The 19,951-nt window shown below is 45.3% G+C and overlaps 1 long non-coding RNA gene across 4 annotated transcripts in view; it reads right to left on the bottom strand.

The window, feature by feature from the left end:
• LOC140598496 (uncharacterized) overlaps positions 1-19,951 on the bottom strand; it is a 64,130-nt gene that overhangs the window by 28,844 nt on the left and 15,335 nt on the right. For 2 of the 4 annotated variants that reach the window (XR_012000920.1, XR_012000921.1), the window contains exons 2-4: positions 17,798-18,009; positions 15,567-15,738; positions 13,108-13,270 (exon numbers count right to left, since the gene is read on the bottom strand). This is a non-coding gene — a long non-coding RNA (uncharacterized lncRNA). Of the gene's footprint in view, positions 1-4,643; positions 4,832-13,107; positions 13,271-15,566; positions 15,739-17,797; positions 18,010-19,951 lie in introns of all 4 variants that reach the window. The other 2 variants (XR_012000922.1, XR_012000923.1) reach the window with 2 other exon arrangements.

The raw sequence follows: 19,951 nt of genomic DNA, 5'->3' as shown, positions 1-19,951 counted from the left end.
GGATAATATGATGGAAAATAACTGCACTTTTTCTATTGTGCTTCTCCTGTAAGGCTATAAATAAGTTGAATTGTGCTCCCTTGATTTATGTTTATGACTATTATTATGATGATTTATTTTGGGTTGAGTGCTGACAGTGTGCTGAGTGCTATACCAGACTCATAAGAAGAAATGGTTATGCCCCAGAGGCTTACATACCAAGACAAACAATTCGGCCATAAAATACACCAGCAAAGAGATGCTTAATCTCAGCAGTGCAATGCTTCTTGGAGTTTATATGTAGGTGGAGAAAATTTCCTCCACCTGGAGGAAGAAGGTTAATGCTCTTTGAAAGACTTTGAGGACCAGTTTTAGATAGAGATTTCATACAGGGGTAAAGAAACATCAAAGTTCATGCTCTTAGACATGGTACAAAGCATGGCTGATTGAGGGTTCCCCAGCAAACAGTTTCAGCTTTTGAGTTACATATTGTGGACGGAGATTGCCCTTCAAGGGCTTCAGTCTAGTAGGCACACTCAACTATCTGATTCCAGGTAGAGTCAATGTGCTACTTTGATATTGCAACCACCTTAAATCTGTTGTGGAATAATATGTGTTATGGACATCTAACTAGATCAGTGTTTCAGAATGTATAATTTAAAGAACACCAGATTTGGAGGTTGTTTTTAGGTGTGACAAAGTGAAAAAAAAAATCTGTGGACAAATAAACTTGAGAAATTCTGGATTGAACAAAGTGACACAAGTATCTCTATCTCAAGAAGACTCAGAGTCATCAATCAGGCCATGAAAATTGTGAATCTCTGAGTTTGAACGCAAAATGATTTTTGGTAGAGCACTTCACAGGACCAGGATCCTGGGAAATACACACTGGGAAAATGTCAAGGTTGGCAGAAGACAGACCAAAGAATAAATTAAACTTCCAATTTGTTTTAACCATGATGCTCATTGGCATCTTTAGCTTTCTGATTTGAGGGATCAAAGGACATTGTGCACGCTGTGCCTCTTTCAGCAAGGCTGAGCAAGGCACAGTTCTCCCGACCATGATCCAAGCATGGATAGTAGGTGGGGCATAATAAATGAGTCTACACTTTTGTGGTAGACAGCCTCCAAGATGGTGCTCAGTGATCCATGCCTCCCTGCATTCTTGCCCTTAGGTGGTCTCCTTCCACAAAGAATAGGGATGACTTTTGGAATATTGTGGAAATAATAGGATAGGATATTGTGAAAATAGTAGAGTGTGACCTCCAAGGTTAGGTTGTAAAAAATATCTTAGCTTCTACCTTGCTGTTTTGTTTTTTTAAAAGATTTTATTTATTTATCCTTGAGAGACACAGAGAGAGAGGCAGAGACATAGGCAGAGGGAGAGGCAGGCTTCCTGCAGAGAGCACAATGCAGGATTCAGTCCCAGGACTCTGGGATCATGCCCTGAGCCAAAGGCAGATGCTCAACCGCTGAGAGCCACCCAGGTGCCCCTACCTTGCTATTTTGGATCATTTGCTATGGAGAAGTTAGCTCCCATATTGTGAGAACATTTAGCAGTCCTATGAAGAAGCTTATGTGGCAAAGAACAGAGGCCCACCTACAGCCATCTCAGGGAGTCATCTTGGAAGCACCAAGTCAACCTTTCAGGTAAGTGCAACCTCAGCCAACATCTTGACTACAGCCTCATGACAGACCCTGCACCAGATAACCTGATCCCAAATTCCTGATAAACAAAAACCATGTGAGATAATAAATGTTTGTTGTTTTAAGCCACCTCGGTTTGGGGCTGGTTTGTTACACAGCAATAGACAACTAACACAACAGATTTTTCAAGTTTTCAAGTATCCTGTTGTTTATCCATATGTCCTAATTTGAGGATTCAAAACATTTGATCGCAGGAAGAAATGCTTGCCTTCTTCATAGGGTGAGAATCACTGAATCTCAATCAGTACCAGCACCAAAAGAGCACTCCAATAAAAATCTGTGTGGCACCCTTTGAGAATATATTACTACCACCCACTTCACTGAAAACTTCTATTTCCTAGATGGGGCAGGCCAACTTCATAATAGACTGATAAAATCTCAGAAATAATGAGATTTTTTCCCTTTTGGAAAATAGGCCCACTGATCAGGCTACTGAGAGTCAGAAAGTAGCCTCTGTTCTCAGTTGACACTGATACTGCCTAAGCTCCACTATGAGGTAAAGCTCCACTATAAGGTAAAACAGAAGGTTCAATCTCTTATCCTAACTGAGCTCAGGTGTAGAGATGAATCCAGCTCTCCTCATGTTAACATTAGAAAGAGGGAACTAAATGGTGTCCAAGGATGAGGCAAAGATTGGAAATAAGAGACACAATACAAAAGGCCTAAAGAAAGTTGTGCAAGATGGTAAGAGAGTTGAAACTGAGATAAGGACAGAGCGAGTGCGTCTAGAGGAACATGTCCTAGCAGCACATCAGCAGGAGCCCTGTAGAAAGGAGCTGTGGAAAAATGCTAAGCAACTTGGGAAAGACAGTGATCCAACCTAGACGTATGAAAAGTTCCCAGATGATACGGGAGAAGCAGACTGGCCTGGAAGGAATAAACACGTGGGTTAGGCAAGGCTCACAAAGCAACAAAGGAGTAGCATGCGCAAAAGAGGCTCTGAGATGTGTGACAGGGGGCACATGAGTGGGAAATCAACCATTATGAGAGAGACCTATCTGAGCTATGACCTTAGGGTCATACCCAAAAATGAGAGGGGGAAGAAAGGAGGAGAGGGAACGGAGGGAGAGTAGGAGGGAGGGGAGAGCCAGAGAAGTAGGTGGACTTCTTTGCTCATGGTAGCCACTGTTCTCCTTAAGGAGGTTTGGGAAACACTTGGCAGCCGTCTAGCTGAGTATGGATTTCTGGGTAAGGAGGTAAATCATAGGAAAATAACCCAGGGCCATCTGGACCACAGATGCCTGTGACTCAAGAGTGTAGGGTACTTGAGCGTCTATCAGTCTCCTTTTAAAAGAATGGTAAACTTTTAAGGAATTCTGCACAAATAAGTTGGAATTATTTTCACCCATTGCACCAAGTCCAGAAATAGTCCATGACCAATGATCCATTACAGCTGCCGGTAGAAATAAATTTACTTGAAACTTTGCAACAGGCTCAATACACAATCTTGCCCATGGAAACGCACGTAGCGGTAATCAGTATTCCTCTCTGGCCCCAGACCTGGTGGATAATTACAATTAAGCTTCAATGGATTAGCTGCCAGCGGGACAGTAGATAGTGAGTGGTATTTTACATCTCTACTTTTTCAGCAAATTTGGGCATGTGGGTTTATTTCCTTCTCCATAGAAAACAAAAAAGTTATTTCCAATTAATTCAGGAGGCCATCAAAATTACTGAAAATGGTACTGTTCCCCATGGTAGGATCAATGAGGTACAGAACGACTCTCCTCATTGTGTTAGAAATGCAAGGGTCGCTCATATTACTTACAAAGCCCCTAGTTTACATTTTCCAATTAGGAGATAATCAGTGTGCCATTATGAGTAAAAATTGTTGGAATGACCTTTTGGCTGTATATTTTAACCAGCAAACCTTTGGGGAGGGTTTGATTGAAAGCATGACAGAAGAACAAGGCAAGTTATACTGATGATAAATAAGAACAATTATCACACTTATTATCTGATAAATAATTTATTGTGATTTCCCATTAATCCATCTCAAGCCACCTCCTGGATAAAAATACACCCCAAAGACTGACTTCTTCAGCTTTTCCCACATCATGTCAGAAATTCTTGTCTGAAAAGCACAAAGGAAGCATTTACCTGGAATATAAAGAGCTGTCACTGCATACTTGATCATTTTAATCAGGGCAGATAAATTATGCCCCTTATATAATGGTAAATCAGTACTTGGCTCTCAGTTTAAAAAGAAACAAAGCAAAACGAAACCTGCGCGAGGCCATTTTGAGAAGCCACAGCTCAACAAGGAGCCAAAATCACATGGCACAAATCATCATCACTATTTTCTTCTTATATCTTGTCTCCCATTCTTATCAAAAAGACCTCAGCCTACGCACTCTCAGTCAACACCTACAGCAATTGCAGAATGTATATATTATTAATTGCAGAACGTATATATTATTATGAGAGAATAATTAAATTCTCCATAAATCCATAAAACTCTCCATAAATCCAATTGGTAAGGATTGGTTGAGTCTATAAAAATGATTCTAAATGTTGGACATTAGGGATAAATGTTGCTTCTTCTACTGTACTCTACTTGATAATTCCAACAGGCATCTATGTATTATTGTTGGTCCTGATGCCAGATAAGGAAGATAGAGCTTTTGTACATACAGATCACATTTCCCCAGTGACTTCATCTACTGGAGATTTTTTTTTTTGGAGGGGGGAATATTAATACTATCTTTCCCTTCGTTTCCTCAAATCTAACCCCATTTGTGTCTCTTATTCAAAAATGACATCTTAATTCTGCTTCTTCTCTTTTTTGGTAGGTTGTTCCTTTTCAAAATGGATTTTTTTAAAAGCAAATTAAGTCAATTTCTTACTATTTACCTCTGATGTTAAACATATACCCTCTATTAGGATTTTTTTTCCCACACTTTTATCTCTTGACATTTTTGGTCACCACTTTACTATTATTTACCCAGTCATCCTACCTATAAGCTTGGACTCATTCCACAGGATTCCAGGAACATTTTTAAATCAACAGAACATTGAAATTGGGCAGAAATCCATGTATCATTATCAGAAATTACAAACTGGCATTATCTGATCCAGTCTTCCCAACCACAGAACTGAGTTATGGACCTAAATCCAAAGGATACTTTTCTCTGCCTTCAGGTATCTGAAAGAGATTAAAATATTTTTTAAACTCGGTTGAGAATCTGATTATATAAACATTCAAGCTATTTGGCATCCTCAGAGTTAGGAAATACTTCCCCATAGTTACCCAAATTCCTCCATCTGCAATAGAAACCCATTTTAAATTTGATTTGGGGACTGGGGGACTTATTGAACTCCAAATTTCACAGATGAGGGAAGAGTGGGAGAGCAGACACCACAGTGCCTTATTGTCAGTGCGTCCTTAGCAATGGCTGAATGAGGGAGGTGGAATTTTTTATAGTTATTCCTACCCACAGTCAGAGAGCTTTCTATCTACCATTATGAGATGAGCCAGGATGAACTTCATGAACCCCAACGAGAGCAGCCCTGAGAGACCCAGCCCCACGTGCTTTACAGAGCAAAGCAATGGGATGGAGAATTATGGTATAGTTCATGGCATTCTACAAATAATGGGTAAATTTTAGATTATACTCAATTTAAGGACTAAGACACTTCTCTTAATTTCTAACATATCATACACGTCACAAAACCTCCCTCCACGTAGAATCATAGAAACTGTGTAAAGAAGCCTAGAAAAACCAGAAAGAAAAATGCATGCAGCTTTCCCTTGCCTGACATGAGAAATAGATTTCACTAATGCAAATCAGGACAACTGAAGGTCTCATGATAATGCAGCATTCAGTATTTTAAAGCCACACCATGAGAATTCATGAAAGGAAAGAATTTTTTTCTCTCTCCTATTTCTTTAGCGAATGCGTATGTGCAAATGCGTGTGTGTGTGTGTGTGTGTGCGTGTCTCAGATGACACAAGTACTGACAAAAAAATAAACGGCACAACAGAAAGAGTACTCTACTCTCCTCTAACAAAATGAATATGAGCTTCTCATAGGTGTGTTACTCTTTTTATTTTTTTTAATTTTTTTTTGTTCTTTTTTGTGTTTTTTTGTGTGGTTTTTTTGGTTGTTGTTTGTGTGTGTGTGTGTGTGTGTGTTCCTCTTTTTAAAAGACAACTCACTTTGAAAGCTGGTAACCCAACTCTCCCCAACTGGAAACTCTCTGGAAAATTAGGTAGATGGTATTTGATTTACCAAAGGCTAACAGAATGCTTATGGGCAGATCCTTCTGTTTTAACCAATTCCAGAAATGGCCCTTCTGTGACGATGCTTGTGTTAGAACATTCCAGCACTCCCTACCATGCAGAACAAAGCTCACATTTCACACAAATCCAGATATCCTCGGGCCTCCCAAGTTACCACCTGTGGGTTTGGATCTAAGCAAACTGAAACCTAAAAGAGGAGAAAAATCATCAGGAAATCTTGTAGGTGCCGATCCACAAATACTGGGAGCCAAGGGAAATAACCAGGAAGTGATGCTGCCAGAAAGGGAATTATGATCCGGTTGGCCTTGGGGAACCTGTTGGAATAAATCAAATGACTGAAATGTCAATACTGAGGCATGCAATCTGTGAGGAGAGGACAAAGAGGTGGGGCAGGGAGGGCTTACGCTATAGATCACAAAGGGTTGGACCCACAATGAAATACAGATGGATGATAAAGGAAGTAGCAACGCTGAAGCTTTATGAGTTAAGGTAAAAGAAATATATGAAATAAAGGGGAATTAGCGGTGGGGGTCCCCTGTGCACTACTAAATCAGGATGCGGTCACTGATAAATTACCATAGAGGGGCTCAAACAGATACCCACGTCCCCCTAAGCAAATAAAACGTAGCCTGCGGTATAAATCTTAGGCTCTCCCTGCCGCTACCCAGTACGATGTCCCAGTGTGCTTCCCCCCCTTCTCCTCTTCCTCCTTTGACTCCCAAACAAGTGTGAGCCTGAGACCTCAGTTCAACTTCTCATCTTTGGATTAATGACGACATTCCTGGTTTCGGTGCTGCAAGTCCCTCGGGCAGACGTCAACCACTCCGGGGTGGGAAGGCGTGGTATAAGTAAGGCCAACATAAGGAAAATGCTAAATGACAAGATCACAAAACTCTACTACTCTAGATTTCAATTACGGAGACATTTCTTAAGGGATCATAAAAAGAGCAAAACGCGGGTCATCTGGGAATTTTTAGAGTTGTGTTGCTATTAGTTGCTTGTTTCATAAAGTGGAAAGGGCAGCTAGAGGTGAGGCAATTTGGGCCTGCTCACAACAACTAAGGAAGAAACAATCAGGACTCTCGGGGTGAAGGGCACTTGGGAGCATGACCTGATTCCATTTGCTATGCTGAGAGGAGCCCTATTTGGGCAACTTCTCACAGATACACAAAATTGGAAGAAGGTGAAGCCGTAAGAGAGAATGCTGCCCTGAAAGTTAAAACTCACAAGGGAAAAATCTGTGAAGCAAAATTACACTGTGAAATGTCATTCTCTAAAGGGCTTAAACAAGAAGTGTGATAAATGTTATTACTCTGCAGCGCCATAAGGGTGTCGAGGACGCAGTCACCGCTCTGATTTTGCCCAACAAGTGCAAGAAGGCAGTTAGGGGAAAGCAGCCCCTGTCTCAAAGTGCTTTCAGCCTAAAGGCTGCAGGGAGAGAGGCACGACGGGAAAACCACTAATACAACCATCAAGCTCATACATAACTTCGGATCATCACTATCTGGTTGCCCTCTTGGGTTTAAAGGCACCATGGGGTCAGGGTAAGCGAAGAATGAATAAAGTGAAAGGTCAGAAAGGTCCAGAGAAAATCCACTCAAGAACCAAAAGAAAACCAGCCTAAACCAATCTTTAAGACTGATTTTCTTAAAGATCTCAGCAAAACAGTTTCGAGAAACCCCCTAATGTCACTTCGAAATCAGGCAAGTGTGTCTAAGACCGGAGAACAGCTGCACTGCTAATCTGGGATGCAGATAAAGAGTATCTAAACAGTTAGAAATTAACACCCGTGGGGATGGTGCTCAGATATGTGATCACAGAAACTTTACAAAATGTGTGTGAGCGTGTGTGCATATCGATACGTGTGTGTGCGCGCCTGGACGTATCACGTCATGTCATCATGGACTCTAGCAGCAGTGCAAAAGAGACAGACTTTTATGAACTAAAGTGTTATTTGAAATTTTTTTTTTTGGTCACCCTTTGCAGAGGGTGGACATTAAGGCTATGTTACCCGAGTTGTAATCAAGCCTTCCCAGGCTACAGCCCCTGTAATGTGGTTTCCCAAGAAGGGTCCATAAATTAAGAGGAGGATCTGAAGGCGTCATGAAAGAGAAGGGCAGAAAGGGTCAAGAATCAAAGAAGGAGTTTGTTCCCCCAAATTCTCCTTAGACGCTCAAACAACTGGCCCTGAACGAGGAGTGCTCCTGCCCAGTGCACAAGGCTATCTCCGAGCTCATCAGTGAATCAAAGCCACCAGCAAAAGCAAGACAGGAGACTCTGAGCTCAGCTTTGGGCTTCCCCCGCAGGGAGGCCCAAAGTCTCCCTCACAAACCTGCACAGACTGATGGGGAAAGGTACCAGCGACGTACTAATTTTTTTTTTTTTACAAAGAAAGTTATAGAAAAACATGGGTAATATGATCCCATTTTTGTTAAAATACATACACATGGGACACCTGGGTGGCTCAGTGGTTGAGCGTCTGCCTTCGGCTCAGGGTGTGATCCTGGGGTCCTGGAATCGAGTCCCGTGTCGGGGTCCCCGCATAGGGCCTACTTCTCTCTCTGCCTGTGTCTCTACCTCTCTCTCTGTGTGTCTCATGAATAAATAAATAAAATCTAAACACACACACACACACACACTTGTACCTGTAAGTATTTCATGAGCGTAGAAAAAGACCTAAAGCAATACGCAACAATCTTTAATGGTGTTTACTGTTGAGTAAGGCCAGAGGGAGGGCTCTTATTTCGACTTGATCCATTTTTTGCAATGTTTCCATTCTTATAGTAATCGGGTCTTATTTTTATAATTATTATTATTTTTTTTATAATTAAAAAAAAAAACAACTCTGATTTTCCCTGAATTCAACCTTGAGGCCTCCTAGCTGCCTTCCAAGACTGCTTGTTAATATAAAGTAACACTGGTCTATTCAACTTCCCCGAACTCTCTTAAGGTCGAGAGTTTACCTTCCCCGTGAAAGACAAACAAATGAAGCTGCTGCTCCAAGTGAAGGAGACGAGACACGGGACAACCATGCACAGTGCGTGCGCACCTGGTCTGGATCTGGACCAAAGGAGCTTATTTTTGTTGCCTTGCCATGTAAATTGACAAAGTTTGAATGAAGTCCGCAGACTTAGTAGAACTGTCAGTCTAATTTCTTAATTTTGATGACTGTACTCTGGGCATATAAGAAAATATCCTCACTGAAATAGAAGCAGAAAGAGGCATCTATCTTGTCTTCTGCTTCCGCTTAAGTAGGTCAGAAAAAAAGCATAGATAGGGATACACACACAAAGAGAAAGAAAGAGAAAGCAAATGTGGCAAAATGTTAGTTAGCATTTGGGCAATCTGGGTAGAATTTATACATGAATCCTGTGTACTATTCTTGTAACTTTTCTTAAAATCTTAAATTCTTTCAAAATAAGGTCTAAAAAGAAAAAAAAAAAAACAGAAGAAAGAGAGGGAGGGGAGGAGAAAGGAAGAAACTTGTTCTAGTCTTTGCTTACAAAGGGTGCTCTGCTCCTCTGTTCTGTGTAGTTGGTTTTATTCATTTACATAGTCTGATCTGACCGGCTGATTTCCTTCAGAGGAGAGGTGAGTTCTCACAAATATTTGAGATGAATTTAGCTCGTAAACACCTCGACATATTTCATAAGCAAATATTGATGGCAGGTGTGAGCAACCCGATTTACTAAAAGTCAGAAAAACGTGAGAAATTTGGACAAAGTCAGAATAAGTCAGTGGCAGGATCGGAAATAGAAACCAAGTTTCCTAGCAGCTCACTCCGTATGATTTTTTAAGCAGGAATTTTGTGATGCAGCAGCTATTCTATGGTGGAAAATTGCCCCTGGGAAGCTACAAGAGTTCATCAAAGGCAGAGGGTCAGAGTCCTCTGTCTGCTACGGTGAGACGCTGGTCATATTGCTATGCACCCCATAAATCACAAATAATAATATCCCGAGGCATTCTCCTCTGTATTAAAAGATAAGAACTCTGTTTTTGTTTCCAGAACCATTGCTCTCTTTCCCTGCTTCACATGGCTCATGTAATTCAGAAGATAGACTTCATTCAAAGAATGAAAAATAGGTGAGTCTGACTCCTGGTGCCTCTCTCCATCAATCCAGCAGGCCGCAGCACGTTATCTGCCTTGTAAGTAGCCCGGCTCCCTCTAACAAGATGAATTTTGTTTCTAAAACAGGTTTGCACTTAGGGGTTCGCCCCCCGGCAGCATTAGCACCACTTGGAAAAGGATGCGCTGCTCTGGGAAGCCCAGATGTGGGCCTTGTCAAGCGCACATGGGCCTCCTCCTTGGAGGGAACGAGATGCACAGGCCCCGCCAACAGCAAGCCCTCGCAACGCGCGATCAGGAGACGTTCTCCATGAGTCTGGCACAGACAGAGAGGCAGGCAGCCTCCAAAGTCAGCCACCAACTAGGAATGGACCCAGAGGCTTCCTGCAGGCCGCCCTGGCGTGGATCCGAAGCCTCCCCACTCTCAGTGTGGCCCACACCTGCAGCCTCAACACCACCACCCTCCTTTTTATATATCTTGTCCAGTGGCTCACGTTCCGGCCACATCCATCATCATGATGTTCAGGTCGCAGAACACCATGTGGCCACACTGAGTGGCCACAGCCAGGAGGTGTGTGGACTGTGCTGGGCCCCAGATGGATGACATTTGGCCAGCGGTGGCAACGATAACTTGGTCAATGTGTGGCCTAGTGCTCCTGGAGAGGGTGGCTGGGTCCCCCTGCAGACATTCACCCAGCACCAAGGGGCAGTCAAGGCTGTAGCTTGGTGTCCGTGGCAGTCCAATGTCCTGGCAACTGGAGGGGGCACCAGTGACCGACACATTCGCATCTGGAATGTCTGCTCTGGGGCCTGCCTGAGTGCCGTGGATGCTCAATCCCAGGTGTGCTCCATCCTCTGGTCTCCCCACTACAAGGAGCTCATCTCTGGCCATGGCTTCGCCCAGAACCAGTTGGTTATTTGGAAATACCCAACCATGGCCAAGGTGGCTGAGCTTAAAGGTCACACTGCCCGGGTCCTCCGCTTGACCATGAGCCCAGACAGGGCCACTGTGGCCTCAGCGGCCACAGATGAGACCCTGCGGCTATGGCGCTGCTTTGAGTTGGATCCTGCACAGCGGCGGGAGCGGGAGAAGGCCAGCGCAGCCAAGAGCAGCCTCATCCACCAAGGCATCCGTTGAGGACCAACTCATTACCCCAGTTTTTTGTTTTTGTTTCTTTTTTATTTTTCTAATAAAGTCATGTCTCCCTCAAAAAAAAAGAAGAAGAAGAAGTCCAGGCCCCTTCGTGGACACGTCGAATCAGGATCTGCACTTGAGCAAGATCTCCGGGAGACTCTGCGGCACATTGGAGTGGGAAACATGGGGCAGAAGAAATGGGGCAATGGAGAGCTCGAGCCAGGGAGGAGCACAAGGAAAACTCTGCATGCACGCGGGCGTGCGCACACACAGACACACACGCCGCTGGGAGTCAGAGAGGACCACGGAACACCCCCTGTTCCAGTCCGAACTAGCCCCACTCTGGCATCCTGTACCCTGCCACCTCATCCCACCATCCCATCTGCATTCTCTCTCCCTCCCCTGAGTCATGGGTCGATGACCCACGTTCATCCAAAGGGAGGGGCGGATGCTCTGCAGCCTCATGGACTGTCACCTTAGACGGTCGTGTGGCCTACATCTTTCATTCTTTTGATGCAGATGAATCCTATTGAGTGATCTGCATGTGTTGAACCATCCTTGCATGTCACGGGTGAATCCCAGTTGATCACCGTGTGTGATCCATTTAATGAGCTATTGATACAGTTTGCTAGTATTCTGGTGAGAATTTTTGCATCTCTACTCATCAGGGATATGGGCCTGCTGTTTTCTTTTCTTATGGTCTGACTGTACTATTTTTATTCTTTTTTAAGATTGTATTCACTTGTTCATGAGAGACATAAAGAGAGAGAGGCAGAGACACAGGCAGAGGGAGAAGCAGGCTCCAGGCAGGGAACCTGACGTGGGACTCGATCCCAGGACCCCGGGGTCACAACCTGGGCCAAAGGCAGACGCCCAACCACTGAGCCACCCAGGGATCCCTGACTGCACTATTGTTAATTGCCTGGGAGACTAAAGGAAATAATTTCTGTTTATTGAGTGCTGACTACGTACCGGGCCACGTCTCAGGTACTGTACAAATATAACTTCATTTAATGCTTGTGACAGTCCTGTACGGTAACACGTCAGGACCTCTCTTACGTGAATTTAAAACCTGAAGCTTTGCCCAAGATCACGCAACAAGAAAATGTCTGAGCTGGGCTCTTACTCTAGATTTCAAGGTCCTTGTTCTTTCTCTTCTACCACAACTACACGGTAACTAAGATTTTTAGACTTCTTATTTCTTAAAGGACAAAAAGCCAATTCTGTAGGACTCCACTTCCACAGGAAAGTAGATTCCCTTCGGGGCAGCATATCGAGTTGCGGGCAGGCCAGAAATTGTTTGTGAGCTCTTCTGGGGGATGGGAAGGAAACTTACAAAATGTGATGGAACCATTGTCTGACCGCCTTCCACGGGCTTCTAGGGGGTCATCCAGGCTAAATACATCCCAGGCCATGCATTTCCCTTAAAGCATTGCCTTGAATGGTAACATGGAGAGCAACTCACTTCCCTAAGAACCTACCCAATTCTGTTGAAACATTTCATCCTCCAGTGGAGTCAAAATAAGCTCCAGTGCTTCTTTGGTGACCACACAAAATAATCCCAAACTCTTCTCTCCAGCAGCCTTTAAGGAACTGAAGACAACAAACGATACACACAAAAGCAGAGCTTCTCCCTTGCCATTAAATAGGCTTCTTGGTCTTTGATCTCTTCCTTATAGAACATGATTTTCCATCTCTCTCCCATCCGATTCCAGCCCCAGGGACACAGCAACCTACCCATGCCCCCCTTTACAGGGAGCACCCATTACCTGTCTCATGATTATGGCCACGACGTGGCCGAGGCAGAGTCATTTCCTCCTTACCTAGAGTTGCCCACCCCCCCACCCCCTGATTTTTACCCTAGCCCCTCACACACAGGCTGCTCTGAAATGTAATTCATCTACCGAAGGGCAAAGCCGCTGATAACTACACAAATGCATTAACTCTCTGAAGTGTTTCACCAACCCACTCACCCACCTGCCTCCGAAGTGGCAATGTGATCCATCAAGTCAGTCTCCTGTTCCACAGCCCACACAGTACAGGGAAAAAAATTAATGACACTGACTGTTCTCGCTAGAGAAGCAACTCAACTAGACAGCAGCCTTCACAACAGAAAAGGAACGCTTCACTTTTACTCATCCTGTAAGAAAGAAAAAGAATGCGTTATAAATACATATAAAATGTGGAGGTTTTCACTTCCTGTACACACATGAAGTAACAAGCTATTTGTCCAAAACCAGAGCAGGGCGCAAGCTCTACCGGCCTAACGGAGAACCAGGATTCCCGTTTTCACTCTGTGCTCAAGCATCTCACGGACACCAAAGGCAGTGAAGTCAGAAGAATTTGATTGAGAGTCCCACCTCGGCCTCTGCGGTTTGCAGATGGGACTTCCAGACCAACTCCATGTGGATGGATGCATTACAAGGACAGGAGAGGCCCCCCCGTGCCATCCATCACGGGCTCCCAGCAGCTCCACTTCATTTCCTGCCCACCAGACCCAGAGAGTAAAGGCGAGCTGCATTTCTCTTCCTCTCTCTCTCTCTCTCTGTGTGTTTCTTCCTGCCCCTCATTCTTGTTTCTAGACAAGCTCAGGGGTCAGCCTCCCCATTACAAAACCCACACCCATCCCTTGCTCCAAAGAACTGTGAGGTGTTGAGACCTACTCTGCTCAGCCTTACGCACAGTCGCCTGACCTCTCCTCTTTCCCTCACCACCCCCAGAGGCAAACAGCCTCTCTGTGCCCCCTCTCTTCTCTTTCCCAAGACCTACTCAGCCTTACGCATCCTTAAATATTTGTTTGCTCAATTAGGTTTCCCGGCACCCACATTATTTACACAGAAACAGTACAGAGGAGTCGAGGGCAATGGTTTCCCAAGAGACTGTCGCAGAGGCCTAGGGTATCAGGAGGCTTCAGACCCCCTCACATTTCTCGCTTTTACATTTAGGAATTCTCTGTAGGATTTTTCTGTAATAGGAAAAGTCTCTCACTCAAAAGAAGGAAGAAAGAAAAAGCAACACTACCACAGGGAAACGTTCCTCTCCTCACACATCGCCCTATGACCACAAAACACATGCACAGAATGGCGCGTGCCTTCTCTACGCTGTCATGAAAGGAAAAGAGCTAAGAAAAGCCTTTGTGTTGGACAGTGAAAAGCCACAAACAGGCAGGATGTTTCATGCTTCGGTTTCCCCAGTGCTGAGGATGACACAATCCCGGAAAACTTGGGATCATCTGTCCAGCCCTTCATTATTCAGATTTGCAAAAGAAAACTCACCGAGGTTAACGACTTGCCTTACTAACTTAGAAGCCAAGTCAATACCATGACTTGTTTATACATAGTAGAGACTCCGTGTTGAAAGAAGAACTGCTAACAGAATTAATTTGTTAATATATACCCAAATCACTCGAGAAAAGACTTCAGGAGATTTTTCTAAGAGACACAAAAACAAAAGAAAAAAAAAAAAAAGAATGGGATTTAACAGGAGTGAAAAAAGAATGAGGGGATAGGACTACAGTTTTACTTATCTTGAACTCGACTCTAAAAATGTGTTCTTCGCTGTCCAAAGTACTCGAGACTCTGAAAATTTACATTCATTGCACTTTCCTCGGCTGTTCTAAATTTTGAGTGATGAACAATTTTCTACTTAGAACTTTAAATTGCTAGTGAGAAGCCAGTGAGGACTTGCAGTGAGATTTCTTGTGGGTAATATATTTAGGTGGATGCCGCCTTAATCTCATGAAAATTTGCTCTTCTCGGAAGACTAGATCCTTTCTACTCGTGCTTGCTGTAAGCAAAGGGCATCGGCCCAAAGGGCAGCCCATGCAGGCCACGGAGGGGCCCTAGGTTGGCCTGTATGGCGTGCAGGTGCCTCACGGAGTCCGCAGTCTCCCTTCTCCCCAGTGGGGCTGCACACCAGCAGCCTTGGCCTGTTGAGAGCTCGGTACATGGGCAACATCTCAGGCCCCAGACCCACTGGATCAGAATCCACTTTTCCACAACACCTGCAGGGATTTGCATGCACATTAAAGCTTGAGAAATAGTGGCCCCAGCATCCTCGCAGCCTCAGATGCAGGTGCTCAAGGTGCAGCCAGAGAATAACTAGAGAGAGCCTGACCCGTAGGGCCAGAACAGGGCCGTTGATGAGAGACCTTGTGGTTTCTGGGGCGGGGAGGGAAGATTCTGCTTTGATGTGGGTTTGTTCCTAACGTGTTCTGGTGTCCTCATTACTCTTGAGAGACCACATCAAGTGAGAGCAAGGAGGGGAAAAGGTGCTTTTCGAGCCACATGTTGACGCAGATACGCGCCCCACCCCCCCCACGGGGCGTAATTGTTCTTGAGAAGTGACTTTGTTGTAGAGAAAACTTTGGTTTCCAGGGGCGCAGTCTACACAGCACGGAGTGGAATAGAAATATGGCGATTATGCAGTTCATTTACCTGCTGTACACAGCCAGGCAAGCCCATCCAGGGAGAGCAGGCTACCCACACACTCCGAGGGCCTGAGTCATCCGGGTTCCTGCTAAGGTCGTTCCAGGGAGCTGGATCTCGGCCAGACCCGCACGTCCTCTGTGCTTCAAAACATTGTGCAGGGGAAACCTGCACCAGCAGCCTTGAGAGGGGGTGGAAAGGGGTCAGCAACTCCTGGACCCCCCTCCGGCCTCTGATGAGGGGAGGGACAGGTGTCAGCAATCTCTGGACCCCCTCCTGGCCTCTGATGAGGGAGGGACAGGTGTCAGCAATCCCTGGGCTTCCGCCCCCGCCCCAGCATCTGATGAGGGGAGAGACAAGTGTCAACAACCCCTGGACCGCCCCCAGCATCTGATAAGAGGAGGGACAGGTGTAAGACCCCCTGGACCCCCCTCCCACCCCGGGCATCTGATGAAGGGAGAGACAGGTGTCAGCGGCCCCTGGGCCCCACTGGCCTCTGATGAGGGGAGGGACAGGTGTCAGCAACCCCTGGACCCTCGCAGTACCTGATGAGTGGAGGGTCAGGTGCAGCAATCCCTGGACCCCCAGAACCTGATGAGGGGAGGGACAGGTGTATGACCCCCTAGGCCCCCCGGGGCCTCTGATGAGGACAGGGACAGGAGGGGTGACATTAGGCTTCGGCAGAGCTGCGGCAGCCGCGTCTGGGGAGCGGTGGTGTCCCGGGGGGCGGGCGGCCTGCCGACATCCAGACCCGGGACCGGCCACGCAGAGAGGAAGCCAGATGGCAGCAGGACGGGGCGCCCGGCTGCTAGCGGCACACCTGGGCCGCGGGCACAGTGGCCGGGAGAGGGAAGATTTCTGCAAAGGCCAGATTGTGGCCACCAGTAGGGCCTGCTGGAAGGCGTCAGTCCCGGCCGCCGTCCCCGCTCGGGGTGTTTCTGTTACTTGTACACGACAGCTTCTCCAAACGAAATATAAGGACAAATTATAGCTAGATTTCCTCCGGGCCCAGGGCATGTTCTGATTGTGACTTCGGAAGAAGAGAAACTCACGGGGATCTGTGCAAGGCTCCAAGCCGCTTTCCAGGTGCTTTGCACATATGTTTAAAAGTTGGTTCTAATGGGGCGGCGGGGGGCCTTAACCTAGGAATCAACCTCCCCTAAAGAGCTCTTGTCTGGACTTTAGAGATCCTGAAAGTCTCCAAAATTGTGTGAGGTTTTTGCGTATATTTTTTTTCTGAGAAGGGAAGAACATGATTCCCAGCGGGGGATGCTCAAACAGACCAGGAGCCCCAAAAGGTTAAAAAAAGATTAGTTATCTGAATGAACTACAAAGGATATAAAGAAACTAATAACTATTGAGTATAGGCCCAAACATAAGTGATATTATCCCCATTTTAGAGTTAAGGGAAAGTAAGGCTAGAAGAGGAGCCTTCCCAGGTAGACACGCCTTAGTAACTCTAAGACCTGGAACGTAAACTCTGATCTATCAAGTGCAAAATCCAAAATTTTTCTATGATACCATGCTTCCTGGGTTTTAGGGGGGTTTGGGGGTTGGGGCATAAAGGGTTATGGGGGAAGACCAATGTGCCAATGCAGCCTGAGGAATGAGTCGAGTGTGGGCATCTGGAGGCAGAAGGAAGGGCCCTCCTTCCGGCTGCGGAGGACAAGGTGAGCAGCCGACCAAAATCTCTAACAGAGGATCTCATCTTCCCTCCTGCAGGCTCGGGGGCTTCCTAAAGGCCTGGGGGCTAAGTCATGTTCACAAGACTTGGCAAATCAAACTTCAATTAAAAAAAAAATAATAGTGGCTCAGCGGTTTAGTGCAGCCTTCAGCCCAGGGCCTGATCCTGGATCGAGTCCCATGTCGGGCTCCCTGCATGGAACCTGCCTCTCCCTCTGCCTGGGTCTCTGTCTCTCTCTCTTCCTCTCTCTCTCTGTGTCTCTCATGAATAAATAAATGAAATCTTTAAAAAATAATAATTATATATAAATTATATATAAAACACAAGACTAAACGTACCCAGGGGTCAAGCTTCTACCCCATTTAGTTCCAAATCTCCTGTCACCCAAACCCCAGTGCACCAGAGGATCACCACTCCTATCCGAGACCCCGACCTTTAGCCCAGGGGCGGCTAAATGCCCAGTATCGATTCAAACAAGTGCATTTGGCTTCTTTCCAATGTGTCTCGAGCCAGGAGAGCAGGTTTCCCGCAGGTCAAGAAGAAGCCGAGAGCTTACCCGGGGCCACTGGAGCCCAAACAGCAACACGCAGCCTGTCTGGCAGTGAAAGATCATCCGTTAAGTGTGAAGGTTTAATGCATCTCCAGTCCCCCAAGACGCTCTTCTCTCAATATAAATAATATCCAGAGACTAAAATGTTCCACGTGCGCCACCACACATTTAATCAGGCTTTCAGACACGCATGGACTGTGTGGTGGGATCCTCGCCTTCTGAAATGGAAAAGCCACGCGACGGGGGAATGTTAGCATGGAATCCCACGTAATTGAATTGTGGTTTTAAATCCCCTGATTAACAGATGGCAAAGTCCTGCCCCTGTGCGCTCGCTGCCCCCTCCTTCTCCTCGGGGGACACAGCACACACCCCTTCCAACCATCAGCAGCGGCCTCCTTGCTTCTGCTCCCATGTTATTTTTAGCCATTCACTCCTTTTCTGGGGGGGGGGGGGGGGGTGTCTTGTTTCTATAATTTTGTTTTATCCAATTGTTGTCTAAGTATCATTGACATCACCTATTTTACTAGTTTCAGGTGTATGACAGGGAATCGACAATGATACTTGTCACAAGATGCTCACCAGCAGTGGAGTTACCACGTGTCGCCCCACAAAGGAATAACAGTATTGTTGACGACATGCCCTGTGCTGTACTTTTTGCCCCTGTGACTTGTTCCTACGTCACAACTGGGACTTTGTACCTCTTGATCCCCTTCACCTATTTCTCCCATCCCTCCCTTCTCCTCCCCTCTGCTGACCACCAGTTTGTGAGTCTGTTTCTCTTGTTGTCGTTGTTTGTTTGTCATTTGTTTTGTTTTTTGGATTCCACGTATAAGCGAACTCAAATGGTATTTGTGTCTCTTGGATTTATTTCACTCAGCATAGTACCCTCTGGGACCATCCGTGTTGTCACCAATGGCAAGATTTCACCCTTTTCTGTGGCTGAGTAGTAGCCCATTGTGTGTGCGCACCACGTCTTCTTCACCCGTTCATCTACGGATGGACAGTTAGATTGCTTCCGTATCTCCGCTGTTGTAAAAAATGCTGCAGTAAACATCATAAGGGTGCATACGTCTTTTCGAGTTCGTGTTTTCATCTTCCTGGGGTAAATACCCAGAAGTGGTTAATAACTGGATCGTATGATACTTCTATTTTTGTGTTTCTCCGGAACCTCGGTGCTGTTTTCTTGTGCAGCTCTGTGGCCTTATGTCTTCTGTGTAGGTCTTCAATCCACGTTGAGTTGATTTTTGTGTCTATAGTAGAATAAAGTGGCCCAGTTCATTCTTCTGCAAGTTGTTGTCCGGTTTTCCCGACGCCATTTGCTGAAGAGACTGTCTTTTTCCCGTTGGATATTTTGCGTCCTCTGTTGGAGTTTAATTAACCACTTCATGTGGGTGGATTTCTGGGCTGTCTATCCTACTCCTCTGACCTGTGTGTCTATTCTTGTGCCAGTACCATACTGTTTGGTTACCACAGCTTCGTAGTGTATCTTGGGATCTGGGATTGTGACGCCTCCAGCTTCGATCCTTCTCAAGATCGCTTTGGCTGTTTGAGGTCTTTTGTCCATACAAAAATGGACTAGATCCATACAAATTTTAGGATTATTTGACATATAGGCTTTTGTAGCAATCTCATAGTTTTTTTGTATTTCCGTGGTATCGCTTGTGGCTTCTCCTCTTTCATTTCTGCTTTTATTTGAGCCCTCTTTCTTTTCTTCCTGATGAGACTGGCTAAAGGTTTGTCAGTTTTGTTTATCTTTTCAAAGAACCAGCTCTTAGTCCCGTTGCTCTTTTCCATTTTTTTTTCATATCTCTTTCATTTATTTCTGCTCTAATCATTATTATTTCCTTCCTTCTGCTAATTTTGGGTTTTACTTGTTCTTCTTTTTCTAGTTCCCTTGGGTATAAGGTTGGATTGTTTATTCCAGGTTTTTCTTCTTTCTTCAAATAGGCCCATATTGCCATGAACTTCCCCTTAGAATGGCTTTTGCTTCATCCCAAAGATTGTGAGCCATAGTGTTTCTGTTTTTATTGATCTCCAGATATTTTTTTTATTTCCTCTTTTATTTCTTCATTGACCCATCGTTTGTCTAGTAACATGTAATTTAGCCTCCACATGTTTATGTTCCTTCCTCTTTGGGGTTTTTTTTTTTTTTTTTTTGGT

The sequence above is a fragment of the Vulpes vulpes genome, chromosome 4, assembly GCF_048418805.1.
Source record: "Vulpes vulpes isolate BD-2025 chromosome 4, VulVul3, whole genome shotgun sequence".
Taxonomy (NCBI): domain Eukaryota; kingdom Metazoa; phylum Chordata; class Mammalia; order Carnivora; family Canidae; genus Vulpes; species Vulpes vulpes.
Note: the sequence above shows the minus strand (reverse complement) of the source record. Positions and strands in the feature narration are given on the sequence as shown.